The sequence below is a fragment of the Triticum aestivum genome, chromosome 2B, assembly GCF_018294505.1.
Source record: "Triticum aestivum cultivar Chinese Spring chromosome 2B, IWGSC CS RefSeq v2.1, whole genome shotgun sequence".
Taxonomy (NCBI): domain Eukaryota; kingdom Viridiplantae; phylum Streptophyta; class Magnoliopsida; order Poales; family Poaceae; genus Triticum; species Triticum aestivum.
Genome location: NC_057798.1, coordinates 640461375 through 640476385, shown reverse-complemented (window position 1 = coordinate 640476385; position 15011 = coordinate 640461375). Strand labels below are relative to the sequence as shown.

General features: G+C 47.3%; 1 pseudogene; it reads right to left on the bottom strand.

Annotated features, from left to right (window-relative positions):
- Nucleotides 1-549: 549 nt before the first annotated feature.
- LOC123041859 (cytochrome P450 89A2-like) lies at nucleotides 550-2676 on the bottom strand (annotated as a pseudogene).
- Nucleotides 2677-15011: the final 12335 nt, after the last annotated feature.

The window sequence follows — 15011 nt, the reverse complement described above, 5'->3', positions numbered from 1 at the left end:
TATCCCCCTTAGAGCTTTGTCTTAGGGTTAAATTTAGTTAGCTAAAAGTTAGATGCCGATGTAACTTCATATACTTCATTTGTGTCCAACAATCAGGCCTCTGTATTATCTCTTCGAGATATCAGTACTTCATCTATATCCGCAATATTTAGATCGCATGTCATAGTTATTCTTTCTTCTCAATTGCTTGCAGGGACTAGTCCTTCGTGGTCAGGTTTATCGTATGTCTGACATCGTTAGGAACCAGGATCTTGGTTTAACGATCGCGCAGTCACAAATTCATCGCACATCATAGTTGGATCGTCGAAGTCATTCATTGCCAAAATCAATGAAATGTTTCTAATTGAATGATCGAGAGACCTGAGGTGCTATCAAAAGGTTTAACTGGTAGCGACATGCCAGGCCAACAACATAATTCAGGTCAGTTGGCTTCTTTGGGATGTCTTTTCTTTTATCCTCATAATCCACGTGACAAATGAAACTTTTCAGTTGTACTATACCCTTGCTTGTCCATTTGAATGCATAATGCATGGAATGGTAATGGGTGACTGGAACAACAATAAAGTTGATTGTATTGACATAGTTGGCAACTTAGAGAACAACTGACAATGTTTCATAACCCAATCCCTACATAGAGGTTGAGCTTATTTTGAACATGCAATGCATTATGCATGCAACAGAGACGACAACAGAAGTTGAAACTTACACAAAGGAAATTACAACCTTACAAGCTGGTATATCATGTCTAATTTACTCCTCCTTTCGAGCCCCCTCCCGTCGCGTAAGCACAGCGAGGTGAGCACGCAACGGGTGCTTCATGACAGTGAAGAACCCGAAATGCGGGCGGAGATAGACAGCTAGCTCCCCCTTCGCCTCCCTCCATTCAAACTCCCTCACGAGGTTGGCCGTGAAGTATCCCATGTGGAGCATGGCGACGGCCATGCCGGGGCACACCCTTCGGCCGGCACCGAACGGTATCATCCTGATCTCCCCACCGCTTCCAGCGGCTGCAACAAGGCTGATGCTTTCCCCACCTTTGTCGGCTAGGAACCGTTCTGGCTTGAACTCATCTGGGTTGACCCACGTCGCCTTGTCTTGCGCCAGAGATTTCAGCGGGAAGAGCACATTGGTGCCCGTCGGAATACGCTGGCCATCATGAATGATGTCGTCTTGTTCCGACACCTTGTGTGCAGCAGAAATTACATTCATGTCCTCTATTAGTTTTTTCATCTAATTTGTAGTACTTTCCTTATTTTTTGCTTACTCTCCATATTAGCTTTGATTAAAGTCAAACTTTATAAAGTTTGACCCAGTTTATAATAAGTAATATGAACGTTAAGATAACAAATTGATATGATTGAAAACATATTCAACTATGAATTCTAATGATATTGATTTGGTGGTTTATATGTTAATATTTTTTCCATAAATTTGGTCAAAACTTATGAAGTTTGACTTTAGAAAAGCTAATTAGGGAAGGGAGTATGTCTCAGGGATGTCAGCATGCAGTCCGTTGCTTAATTACCTGCCTAAACACCAAGGTCGCGGTGGGGTACAGCCGGAGCACCTCCATGACGACGGCGTTGAGGTACTCTAGCTTCCAAGAACCTCCTCGCCCACCTCCTCGGCGTCCGCGTCAACAGCAGCGTTGATCTCCCTACGGACAGCCTCTTGCATGTGTGGGCGCTTCACCAGGTTCGCCATGATCCACTGCAGCGCCGCGGCCACAGTTTCAGTTCCTGCACCAAGGAACTCGGAGCACATGCCCACGAGCTCGCCGTCGGTGAGCCTACGCGGCCTCCTGCGTTTGTTGTGGTCGTCCGGGACCCGGAGGTCAATGAGCGTGTCCACATACGCCGGCGTTTCGCCAGATTTGCGTTGCCGGCTGCGGCGGGCGTGGATGAGCGGGAGGTACATCTCCTCCTGCTTCCGCCGCAGCGCCACTAGCTTGCTCCACCGTTGGCGGTGGATCAACCTAGCCGCCACCGGCAACTTCGCGAAGACGCGCAGCTCAGGGAAGAACTGGACGAGGTCGTGCTGGGCGTCGGCCATCGCGCGGATGAGGCCCGCGTCGACGCCGTCGCCGAAGCACATGGTCGTGAGCAGGCCGAACATGGCGGTGCGGATGCTCTCCGCCGCGAGGACTAGGCCGTCGGGGCTGGACGTGCACTGATTTTTGAGGTCCGCGACGAGATCGCAGAGCGCGTCGCGGCGGGCGGCGGCGTAGCGGTGGAGGCGCAGTGGGTGGAGAACCTCCGAGGTGAGGTTGCGGCGCGTGACGCGCCAGAACGGGCCGTATGGAGCCGATGTTAGGTTGTGGTAGCGGCGGTGCGAGAGGACGGCGCTTGGCGCCATGGATGGCGGGCGGTTGGAGAAGGAGCCGCCGACGCAGCCACGGACGAGAAGGCGGTGCGCTGTCGCGCGGTCCCTGATGACGATGGCTGGCTGCCGGAGCCAGCCCGCGAAAGTCGACTTGACGCTGGTGGCGAGGCGCGTGTAGACCGCCTTGCTCGATGCATGCCCATGCCGCCGGACGGCCATGGCGACGAGGAGGAGCATCAAGCTCAAGATGAGAATGAGTAGGTCTTGCATGGCTGATGTCCTGAGCTGCGGCTGTCTGTCTATGTGTGTGTGACTGTGTGTCACCCTCCTATTTGTAAGGCCCTGTGGAGATTAACCCTGATTGATTGCACAAGCCTTCCTACTGATGCCAATAATTCCAGACTTAGGACAATAGTGTTACAGAGATTAACACTTTGCTTCATGTTTCTCATGGTAATGTATGTTTTTTCTCGCCCTATGTCACATAATATAAGAGCATTTTTGGCACTATACTAGTGTAAAAAACGCTCCTATATTATGGGACGAAGCGAGTATTCATCAACTATCAAGGTAGTACATAGAATAGTAGAAGTAAAATTTACATCCAGATCCGTAGACCACCTAGCGACGGCCAAGCACTCGAGCGAGCCCAAGGCGCGTCGCCATCATCTCCTCTTCATCGTCAGAGTTGGACAAACATTATTGTAGTAGACAGTCGGAAAGTCATCGTGCTAAGTCCCTATACAACCAGCACACCAAAGTAGCAGCCGCCGTCGATCAAGAGAAATATAGATCGGAAGGATCCAACCTTCAGACACACAGGCATAGATGAACGAAAATCGGATTCAGTCGGATCCACGGAAGACAAACATCGACCGGATCCTATGTTTACCTAGGTAAGTAGGATTAGGATTGCCACTCCTATACGGATGCATACCGAGCTTAACACTAATTAACAGTCCCTTTGTTAACTCTATAAAGTGTGGCACGCTAAGCACGCGTTTTTGTTCTCTAGTGATATATATTGTACATGTAGATTGTGGTCGGCCTCAAGCACATCATCATACTATACATATAGTTATGTTTCTTCTCAGCGACAGATGAACGAACCCACATATCACACACCATATCTAGCTTGGAATGAATTGCAGATCAGACGGCTTAGAGGAAGTGTGCTGGCCAGTGATCATCATCGCACCCATGGCTTTGTGTTTAAGGGACAAGTTTTTCTTTAATTGGATAAAGCCACTTTCCAACTGTCTACTACACCGAAGTTTGCCCGGCTCCCATGAGGAAGGGGCGATGACGGTAGCACGTCTTCGAGTCGCTCTAGTGATTATAGTCGTCGCTAGGTGATCTACGAACGTGGATGTAATTTTTACTTCCAGTATCCTAGTATGTCCTATCTTAACAGTTGATGTATAGATAAAAGTTTTCCCCAAAGAAAAAAAAGTCACTTCCTCATCATCTCGCGCACGCTGCATTGGCTGATGGAGAACCATTGATTGCGCGGGACTTGCTACTGAAGACTCCATCACGCTCTGTGCTCTTCTGTTCATTTTAACCCTGCTTTAGCTTTCCATGCACAGTACACGCTGCACATGTCATGTCAATCACGAGTACGAGAATTGTGTGGTGATTATCTACAGAAAATTTTAGTGGTGGGCCACTGTGCAGGTCGTCTTTCTTGTCTTCAGAACATCTACAACTGGACGCCTCAAACCTGCTTTCCAAATTGCACCAAATCCATCCCCAGGACCAGCCTGGTCCATTTGCTATCTCCTCTCTTCTTCCTCCTCCGCGCTGTCCGTCTCGTGCTCCGCAGCCGTTCCCCGACTCTCCGCCGGAAGAGCAGTCCTCTCTCCCCTCCTCCTCGCCGTCGTCGGCCCGGATGCCACCGTGGTACGTCCGGCAACTCTCTGACTCCGCCTTGCACTTGATGTGTTTGACACATTGTCCGACCATTTAAAAAAATTGTTAGGGAAAACAATGGATTCCGATGCTTCGTTCGACGAGGAGTATGGACCGACGGACGGAGTTTGACCAATTGATTCAAGATGAATTCTTTGATTCATCGAATTCGGACGAAGAAGTAGAAATGATTATGCTCATGAGCATGTAAGAGAAATGGACCGGCAAATGGAGCATATTCTTAAATTCAAGGGCTCAATCAAATGGGAGAAGAGTGATCAACCGGAATAGAGTGTCCCGAGAAAAGCTACTGCACATGGACTACTCTGCTCCCAAACCTACTTTCCCGGACGATCCATGGTTTTGTCGCCGTTTTCGCATGCGGAAACCATTGTTTTTATGCATTGTGGAGGGAGTGGAGGCACACGACGTCTACTTGAAGCTCACAAGGGATTACTGCGGCTAACTCTCTTTCTCGGCCAAGCAGAAGTGCACGACTGCTCTGAGGATGCTTGCACTTGGTACTGCTGCAGATGTCATTGATGAGATGGTCAGGATGAGGGAGAGCACGTGCTTGAAGACTACTGTCAAGTTTGCCGGCGCCGTGGTGGAGGTTTTTGGACCTGAGTATCTTAGATAAGCAAATGCGCAGGACACCGCAAAGTTATTGGCTATTGGAGAGGCAAGGGGGTTTCCAGGAATGCTCGGATCAATTGATTGCATCCATTGGTAATGGAAGAACTGTCTCAAAGATTTGCGGGAATGTATCAAGGTCACATTAGAGAGGCCACCATCATACTAGAAGCGGTGGCATCACATGACTTGCGGATTTGTCATGCTTTCTTTGAAACGCCGGGTTATCACAACGATATCAACATGCTTCAAGGATCTCCGGTGTTCAGGAGGCTTTGCAATGGAAAATCATTGCCATGCAACTACACCGTCAACGGCCGATAGTACAACATGGGATACTTGTTGGGAAACGTAGTAATTTCAAAAAAATTCCTACGCACACGCAAGATCATGGTGATGCATAGCAACGAGAGGGGAGAGTGTGTCGACGTACCCTCGTAGACCGAAAGCGAAAGCGTTATGACAACGCGGTTGATGTAGTCGTACGTCTTCACGATCCGACCGATCCAAGTACCGAACGTACGGCACCTCCGAGTTCAGCACTCGTTCAGCTCGATGACGATCCCCGGACTCCGATCCAGCAGGGTGTCGGGGATGAGTTCTGTCAGCACGATGGCGTGGTGACGATGATGATGTTCTACCGACGCAGGGCTTTGCCTAAGCACCGCTACGATATGACCGAGGTGGAATATGGTGGAGGGGGGCACCGCACACGGCTAAGGAACGATCATGAAGATCAACTTGTGTGTCTAGAGGTGCTCCCTGTCGCCGTATATAAAGGAGCAAGGGAGGAGGCCGGCCGGCCCTAGGGGGCGCGCCAAGGAGGGGGGAGTCCTCCTCCTAGTGGGAGTAGGACTCCCCTTTCCTAGTCCAACTAGGAAGGAGGAAGGGGGAAGGAAAGAGAGGAAGAGGGAGAGGGAAAGAGGGGCCGCGCCCCCTCCCCTTGTCCAATTCGGACTCCCCATGGGAGGGGGCGCGCCACCTCCTGGGCTGCTGCCCTCTCTCTCCCCTCAGGCCCACTAAGGCCCAATACTTCCCCGGGGGGTTCTGGTAACCCCTCCGGCACTTCGGTTTTCTTCGAAATCATCCGGAACACTTCCGGTGTCCGAATATAGTCGTCCAATATATCAATCTTTATGTCTCGACCATTTCGAGACTCCTCGTTATGTCCGTGATCACATCTGGGACTCTGAACAACCTTCGGTACATCAAAACTTATAAACTCATAATAAAACTGTCATCGTAACGTTAAGCGTGCGGACCCTACGGGTTCGAGAACTATGTAGACATGACCTAGAACTGTTTCCGGTCAATAACCAATAGCAGAACCTGGATGCTCATATTGGCTCCTACATATTCTACGAAGATCTTTATCGGTTAAACCGCATAACAACATACATTGTTCCCTTTGTCATCGGTATGTTACTTGCCCGAGATTCGATCATCGGTATCCAATACCTAGTTCAATCTCGTTACCGGTAAGTCTGTTGACTTGTTACGTAATGCATCATTCCGTAACCAACTCATTGGCCATATTGCTTGCAAGGCTTATAGTGATGTGCATTATCGAGAGGGCTCAGAGATACCTCTCCGACAATCGGAGTGACAAAACCTAATCTCGAAATACGCCAACTCAACATGTACCTTTGGAGACACCTGTAGAGCTCCTTTATAATCACCCAGTTACGTTGTGACGTTTGGTAGCACACAAAGTGTTCCTCAGGTAAACGGGAGTTGCATAATCTCATAGTTGTAGGAACTTTGTATAAGTCATGAAGAAAGCAATAGCAACATACTAAACGATCAAGTGCTAGGCTAACGAAATGGGTCAAGTCAATCACATCATTCTCCTAATGATGTGATCTCGTTAATCAAATGACAACACATGTCTATGGTTAGGAAACATAACCATCTTTGATTAATGAGCTAGTCAAGTAGAGGCACACTAGTGACATTATGTTTGTCTATGTATTCACACATGTATTATGTTCCCGGTTAATACAATTCTAGCATGAATAATAAACATTTATCATGATATGAGGAAATAAATAATAACTTTATTATTGCCTCTAGGGCATATTCCTTCAGCCTCCCACTTGCACTAGAGTCAATAATCTAGATTACACAGTAATGATTCTAACACCCATTGAGTCTTGGTGCTGATCATGTTTTGCTCGTGGAAGAGGCTTAATCAACGGGTGTGCAACATTCAGATCCGTATGTATCTTGCAAATCTCTATGTCTCCCATCTGGACTTGATCCCGGATGGAATTGAAGCGTCTCTTGATGTGCTTGGTCCTCTTGTGAAACCTGGATTCCTTTGCCAAGGCAATTGCACCAGTATTGTCACTGAAGATCTTCATTGGTCCCGATGCACTAGGTATGACACCTAGATCGGAAATGAACTCCTTCATCCAGACTCCTTCATTTGCTGCTTCTGAAGCAGCTATGTACTCCGCTTCGCATGTAGATCCCGCCACGACGCTTTGTTTAGAACCGCACCAACTTACAGCTCCACCGTTTAATAAAAACACATATCCGGTTTGCGATTTTGAATCGTCCGGAACAGTGTCAAAGCTTGCATTGATGTAACCATTTACGACTAGCTCTTTGTCACCTCCATAAACGGGAAACATATCCTTAGTCCTTTTCAGGTATTTCAGAATGTTCTTGACCGCTGTCCAGTGATCCACTCCTGGATTACTTTGGTACCTACCTGCCAAGCTTATTGCTAAGCATACATCAGGTCTGGTACACAACATTGCATACATGATAGAGCCTACGGTTGAAGCATAGGGAACATCTTTCATTTTCTCTCTATCTTCTGCGGTGGTCGGGCATTGAGTCTGACTCAACTTCACACCTTGTAATACAGGCAAGAACCCTTTCTTTGCCTGACCAATTTTGAACTTTTTCAAAACTTTATCAAGGTATGTGCTTTATGAAAGTCCAATTAAGCGTCTTGATCTATCTCTATAGATCTTGATGCCTAATATGTAAGCAGCTTCACCGAGGTCTTTCATTGAAAATTTTTTATTCAAGTATCCCTTTATGCTATCCAGAAATTCTATATCATTTCCAATTAACAATATGTCATCTACATATAATATCAGAAATGCTATAGAGCTCCCACTCACTTTCTTGTAAATACAGGCTTCTCCAAAAGTCTGTATAAAACCATATGCTTTGATCACACTATCAAAGCGTTTATTCCAACTCCGAGATGCTTGCACCAGTCCATAAATAGATCGCTGGAGCTTGCACACTTTGTTAGCACCTTTTGGATCAACAAAACCTTCCGGTTGCATCATATACAACTCTTCTTCCAGAAATCCATTCAGAAATGCAGTTTTGACATCCATTTGCCAAATTTCATAATCATAAAATGCAGCAATTGCTAACATGATTCGGACAGACTTAAGCATCGCTACGGGTGAGAAAGTCTCATCATAGTCAACCCCTTGAACTTGTCGAAAACCTTTTGCAACAAGTCGAGCTTTGTAGATAGTTACATTACCATCAGCATCAGTCTTCTTCTTGAAGATCCATTTATTCTCAATGGCTTGCCGATCATCGGGCAAGTCAACCAAAGTCCATACTTTGTTCTCATATATGGATCCTATCTCAGATTTCATGGCTTCAAGCCATTTTGCAGAATCTGGGCTCATCATCGCTTCCTCATAGTTCGTAGGTTCGCCATGGTCAAGTAACATGACTTCCAGAATAGGATTACCGTACCACTTTGGTGCGGATCTTACTCTGGTAGACCTACGAGGTTCAGTAGAAACTTGATCTGAAGTTTCATGATCAATATCATTAGCTTCCTCACTAATTGGTATAGTTGTCACAGGAACCGGTTCTTGTGATGAACTACTTTCCAATAAGGGAGCAGGTACAGTTACCTCATCAAGTTCTACTTTCCTCCCACTCACTTCTTTCAAGAGAAACTCCTTCTCTAGAAAGCATCCGAATTTAGCAACGAAAATCTTGCCCTCAGATCTGTGATAGAAGATGTACCCAATTGTCTCTTTTGGGTATCCTATGAAGACATATTTCTCCGATTTGGGTTTGAGCTTATCTGGTTGAAGTTTCTTCACATAAGCATCACAGCCCCAAACTTTAAGAAATGACAACTTTGTTTCTTGCCAAACCACAGTTCATAAGGCGTCGTCTCAACGGATTTTGATGGTGCCCTATTTAACGTGAATGCATTCGTCTCTAAAGCATAACCCCAAAATGATAGCGATAAATCAGTAAGAGACATCATAGATCGCACCATATCCAGTAAAGTACGATTACGACGTTCGGACACACCATTTCGTTGTGGTGTTCTGGGTGGCATGAGTTACGAAACTATTCCGCATTGTTTCAAATGTAAACCAAGCTCGTAACTGAAATATTCTCCTCCATGATCAGATCGTAGAAATTTTATTTTCTTTTTACGATGATTTTCCACTTCACTTTGAAATTCTTTGAACTTTTCAAATGTTTCAGACTTGTGTTTCATCAAGTAGATATACCCATATCTGCTCAAATCATCTGTGAAGGTGAGAAAATAACGATACCCGCCGCGAGCCTCAATATTCATTGGACCACATACATCAGTATGTATGATTTCCAACAAATCAGTTGCTCGCTCCATAGTTCCGGAGAACGGCGTTTTAGTCATCTTGCCCATGAGGCACGGTTCGCAAGTACCAAGTGATTCATAATCAAGTGATTCCAAAAGTCCATCAGTATGGAGTTTCTTCATGCGCTTTACACCGATATGACCTAAACGGCAGTGCCACAAATAAGTTGCACTATCATTATCAACTCTGCATCTTTTGGCTTCAACATTATGAATATATGTATCAGTACTATCGAGATTTAATAAAAATAGACCACTCTTCAAGGGTGCATGACCATAAAAGATATTACTCATATAAATAGAACAACCATTATTCTCTGATTTAAATGAATAACCGTCTTGCATCAAACAAGATCCAGATATAATGTTCATGCTCAACGCTGGCACCAAATAACAATTATTTAGGTCTAAAACTAATCCTGATGGTAGATGTAGAGGTAGCGTGCCGACCGCGATCACATCGACTTTGGAACCATTTCCCATGCGGATCGTCACCTCGTCCTTAGCCAATCTTCGCTTAATCCGTAGTCCATGTTTCGAGTTGCAAATATTAGCAACAGAACCAGTATCAAATACCCAGGTGCTACTGCGAGCATTAATAAGGTGCACATCAATAACATGTATATCACATATACCTTTGTTCACTTTGCCATCCTTCTTATCCGCCAAATACTTGGGGCAGTTCCGCTTCCAGTGTCCAGTCTGCTTGCAGTAGAAGCACTCAGTCTCAGGCTTAGGTCCAGACTTGAGTTTCTTCTCTTGAGCAGCAACTTGTTTGTTGTTCTTCTTGAAGTTCCCCTTCTTCTTCCCTTTGCCCTTTTTCTTGAAACTGGTGGTCTTATTGACCATCAACACTTGATGATCCTTCTTGATTTCTACCTCCGCAACCTTTAGCATTGCGAAGAGCTCGAGAATAGTATTGTCCATCCCTTGCATATTATAGTTCATCACGAAGCTCTTGTAGCTTGGTGGTAGTGATTGAAGAATTCTGTCAATGACACTATCATCAGGAAGATTAACTCCTAGTTGAATCAAGTGATTATTATACCGAGACATTTTGAGTATGTGTTCACTGACAGAACTATTCTCCTCCATCTTACAGCTATAGAACTTATTGGAGACTTCATATCTCTCAATCCGAGCATTTGCTTGAAATATTAACTTCAACTCCTGGAACATCTCATATGCTCCATGACGTTCAAAACGTCGTTGAAGACCCGGTTCCAAGCCATAAAGCATGGCACACTGAACTATCGAGTAGTCACCAGCTTTGCTCTGCCAGACGTTCTTAACATCGTCAGTTGCATCTGCAGCAGGCCTGGCACCCGGCGGTGCTTCCAGGACGTAATTCTTTTGTGCAGCAATGAGGATAATCCTCAGGTTACGGACTCAGTCCGTGTAATTGCTACCATCATCTTTCAACTTAGCTTTCTCAAGGAACGCATTAAAATTCAACGGAACAATAATACGAGCCATCTATCTACATCAAACATAGACAAGCAAAATACTATTAGGTACTAAGTTCATGATAAATTTAAGTTCAATTAATCATACTCCCTCCGTTCCAGATTGTAGTGCGCATAGCTTGCATCGCAGATACCAATGCGTGCGCTGGCGCTGGAGTTTGGACGAGAAAGCCCCCGCTCCTCTGCTGGCCGGGATGACAAGAGTACTAGTACTACTAGTACACCCCATCTCCTCAACTCTCCATTTATGCAGTTAGCAAGCTGGACACCGCGAGCGTGTGCTCAAGTCGGAGAAGTGCAGCGTGCCATCACGGCTTGGTCTTGCCAGCTGCGTGCCCTCGCAATTTGTTGTCCCTGGCCATGGACGCGGTGGTGCCGGAGACGCCGGACCTGGACGCGGCCATGGACGTGGAGAAGCCGGCCATGGACGCGGGGCACAGCTATGGCGGCGCGACGGCAGGGTGTCGGGGACGGCCACGAGCGCTGCTGGCAAAACTCGAGGCGCGGCGGCTGGGTGCGTTGGCGGCTGGTGGACGAGCTCCACGTGTGCGCCAAACTCCGGCGGCTGGTGGCCTGCTCCCCGGCGTCCACGCGCTCGTGCTGTAGCTCATTCTCCGGGATGAGACCAGGTAACAGTGCCGCCAGAGACGCCGACAAGTGACGCCAGTTGTGAGATGCCGGCCGTGGACGCGGAGCCGCCGGATGCGGTCGCGACGACGCCGGAGGCCAGCCCTGGACGCGGAGCCGCCGGATGCGGTCGCGACAACGTCGGAGGCCGGCGGTGGAGGCGCAGGTGCCGGATGCGGTGGCGACGACGCCGGAGCCCGGCCGTGGACGCGGAGGCGCTGGATGCGGTCGCGTCGACGCCGGAGGCCGGCCTTGGACGCGGAGGCGCCGGATGTGGAAGCGACGACGTCGGAGACGCCGGGTGTGGACACGACGACGCCGGAGGCGGACGCGGAGATGCCGGACATGCCGGCCTCCCATCTCCTCAAGTTTCTGCCGCAGCATGCATTCGTTGGTGCTGGAGGAAGGGGATAAAGACAAGCGCTGCCGCGGGGCTAGTTTCGTCCGGAAGTGCCTAAAGTAGCTAATACACACTACATATCGGAATATCCCCAAAAACATTATACGCACTATATAGAGGAACGGAGGGAGTATTACTTAAGAACTCCCACTTAGACAGACATCTCTCTAGTCATCTAAGTGATCACGTGATCCAAATCAACTAAACCATGTCCGATCATCACGTGAGATGGAGTAGTTTCAATGGTGAACATCACTATGTTGATCATATCTACTATATGATTCACGTTCGACCTTTCGGTCTCCGTGTTCCGAGGCCATATCTGTATATGCTAGGCTCGTCAAGTTTAACCTGAGTATTCCGCGTGTGCAATTATTTTGCACCCGTTGTATTTGAACGTAGAGCCTATCACACCCGATCATCACGTGGTGTCTCAGCACGAAGAACTTTCGCAACGGTGCATACTCAGGGAGAACACTTCTTGATAATTTAGTGAGAGATCATCTTAAAATGCTACCGTCAATCAAAGCAAGATAAGATGCATAAAGGATAAACATCACATGCAATCAATATAAGTGATATGATATGGCCATCATCATCTTGTGCTTGTGATCTCCATCTCCGAAGCACCGTCGTGATCACCATCATCACCGGCGCGACACCTTGATCTCCATCGTAGCATCGTTGTCGTTACGCCATCTATTGCTTCTACGACTATCGCTACCGCTTAGTGATAAAGTAAAGCAATTACGGGGTGTTTGCATTTCATACAATAAAGCGACAACCATATGGCTCCTGCCAGTTGCCGATAACTTCGGTTACAAAACATGATCATCTCATACAATAAAATATAGCATCACGTCTTGACCATATCACATCACAACATGCCCTGCAAAAACAAGTTAGACGTCCTCTACTTTGTTGTTGCAAATTTTACGTGGCTGCTACGGGCTGAGCAAAAACCGTTCTTACCTACGCATCAAAACCACAACGATAGTTCGTCAAGTTAGTGTTGTTTTAACCTTCGCAAGGACCGTGCGTAGCCACACTCGGTTCAACTAAAGTTGGAGAAACAGACACCCGCTAGTCACCTGTGTGCAAAGCACGGCGGTAAAACCAGTCTCGCGTAAGCGTACGCGTAATGTCGGTCCGGGCCGCTTCATCCAACAATACCGCTGAACCAAAGTATGACATGCTGGTAAGCAGTATGACCTGTATCACCCACAACTCACTTGTGTTCTACTCGTGCATGTAACATCAACGCATAAAACCTAGGCTCTGATACCACTGTTGGGAAACGTAGTAATTTCAAAAAATTTCCTACGCACACTCAAGATCATGGTGATGCATAGCAACGAGAGGGGAGAGTGTGTCCACGTACCCTCGTAGACCGAAACCGGAAGCGTAATGACAACGCGGTTGATGTAGTCGTACGTCTTCATGATCCGACCGATCCAAGTACCGAACGTACGGCACCTCCGAGTTCAGCACACATTCAGCTCGATGACGATCCCCGGACTCCGATCCAGCAGGGTGTCGGGGATGAGTTCTGTCAGCACGACGACGTGGTGACGATGATGATGTTCTACCGACGCAGGGCTTCACCTAAGCACCACTACGATATGACCGAGGTGGAATATGGTGGAGGGGGGCACCGCACACGGCTAAGGAACGATCACGAAGATCAACTTGTGTGTCTAGAGGTGCCCCCTGCCCCCGTATATAAAGGAGCAAGGGGGAGGCTGGCCGGTCCTAGGGGGCGCGCCAACGAGGGGGGAGTCCTCCTCCTAGTGGGAGTATGACTCCCCTTTCCTAGTCCAACTAGGAAGGAGGAAGGGGGAAGGAAAGAGAGGGAGAGGGAGAGGGAAAGAGGGACCGCGCCCCCTCCCCTTGTCCAATTCGGACTCCCCATGGGAGGGGGTGCGCCACCTCCTGGGCTGCTGCCCTCTCTCTCCCCTCAGGCCCACTAAGGCTCAATACTTCCCGGGGGGGTTCCGGTAACCCCTCCGGCACTCCGGTTTTCTCCGAAATCATCCGGAACACTTTCGGTGTCCGAATATAGTCGTCCAATATATCAATCTTTATGTCTCGACCATTTCGAGACTCCTCGTTATGTCCGTGATCACATCCGGGACTCCGAACAACCTTCAGTACATCAAAACTTATAAACTCATAATAAAACTGTCATTGTAACGTTAAGCGTGCGGACCCTACGGGTTCGAGAACTATGTAGACATGACCTAGAACTGTTTCCGGTCAATAACCAATAGCGGAACCTGGATGCTCATATTGGCTCCTACATATTCTACGAAGATCTTTATCGGTCAAACCGCATAACAACATAGTTGTTCCCTTTGTCATCGGTATGTTACTTGCCCGAGATTCGATCGTCGGTATCCAATACCTAGTTCAATCTCGTTACCGGTAAGTCTCTTTACTCGTTACGTAATGCATCATTCCGTAACCAACTCATTGGCCACATTGCTTGCAAGGCTTATAGTGATGTGCATTACGGAGAGGGCCCAGAGATACCTCTCCGACAATCGGAGTGACAAAACCTAATCTCGAAATACGCCAACTCAACATGTACCTTTGGAGACACCTGTAGAGCTCCTTTATAATCACCGAGTTACGTTGTGATGTTTGGTAGCACACAAAGTGTTCCTCTGGTAAACGGGAGTTGCATAATCTCATAGTTGTAGGAACTTTGTATAAGTCATGAAGAAAGCAATAGCAACATATTAAACGATCAAGTGCTAGGCTAACGGAATGGGTCAAGTTAATCACATCATTCTCCTAATGATGTGATCTCGTTAATCAAATGACAACACATGTCTATGGTTAGGAAACATAACCATCTTTGATTAATGAGCTAGTCAAGTAGAGGCACACTAGTGATATTATGTTTGTCTATGTATTCACACATGTATTATATTCCCGGTTAATACAATTCTAGCATGAATAATAAACATTTATCATGATATGAGGAAATAAATAATAACTTTATTATTGCCTCTAGGGC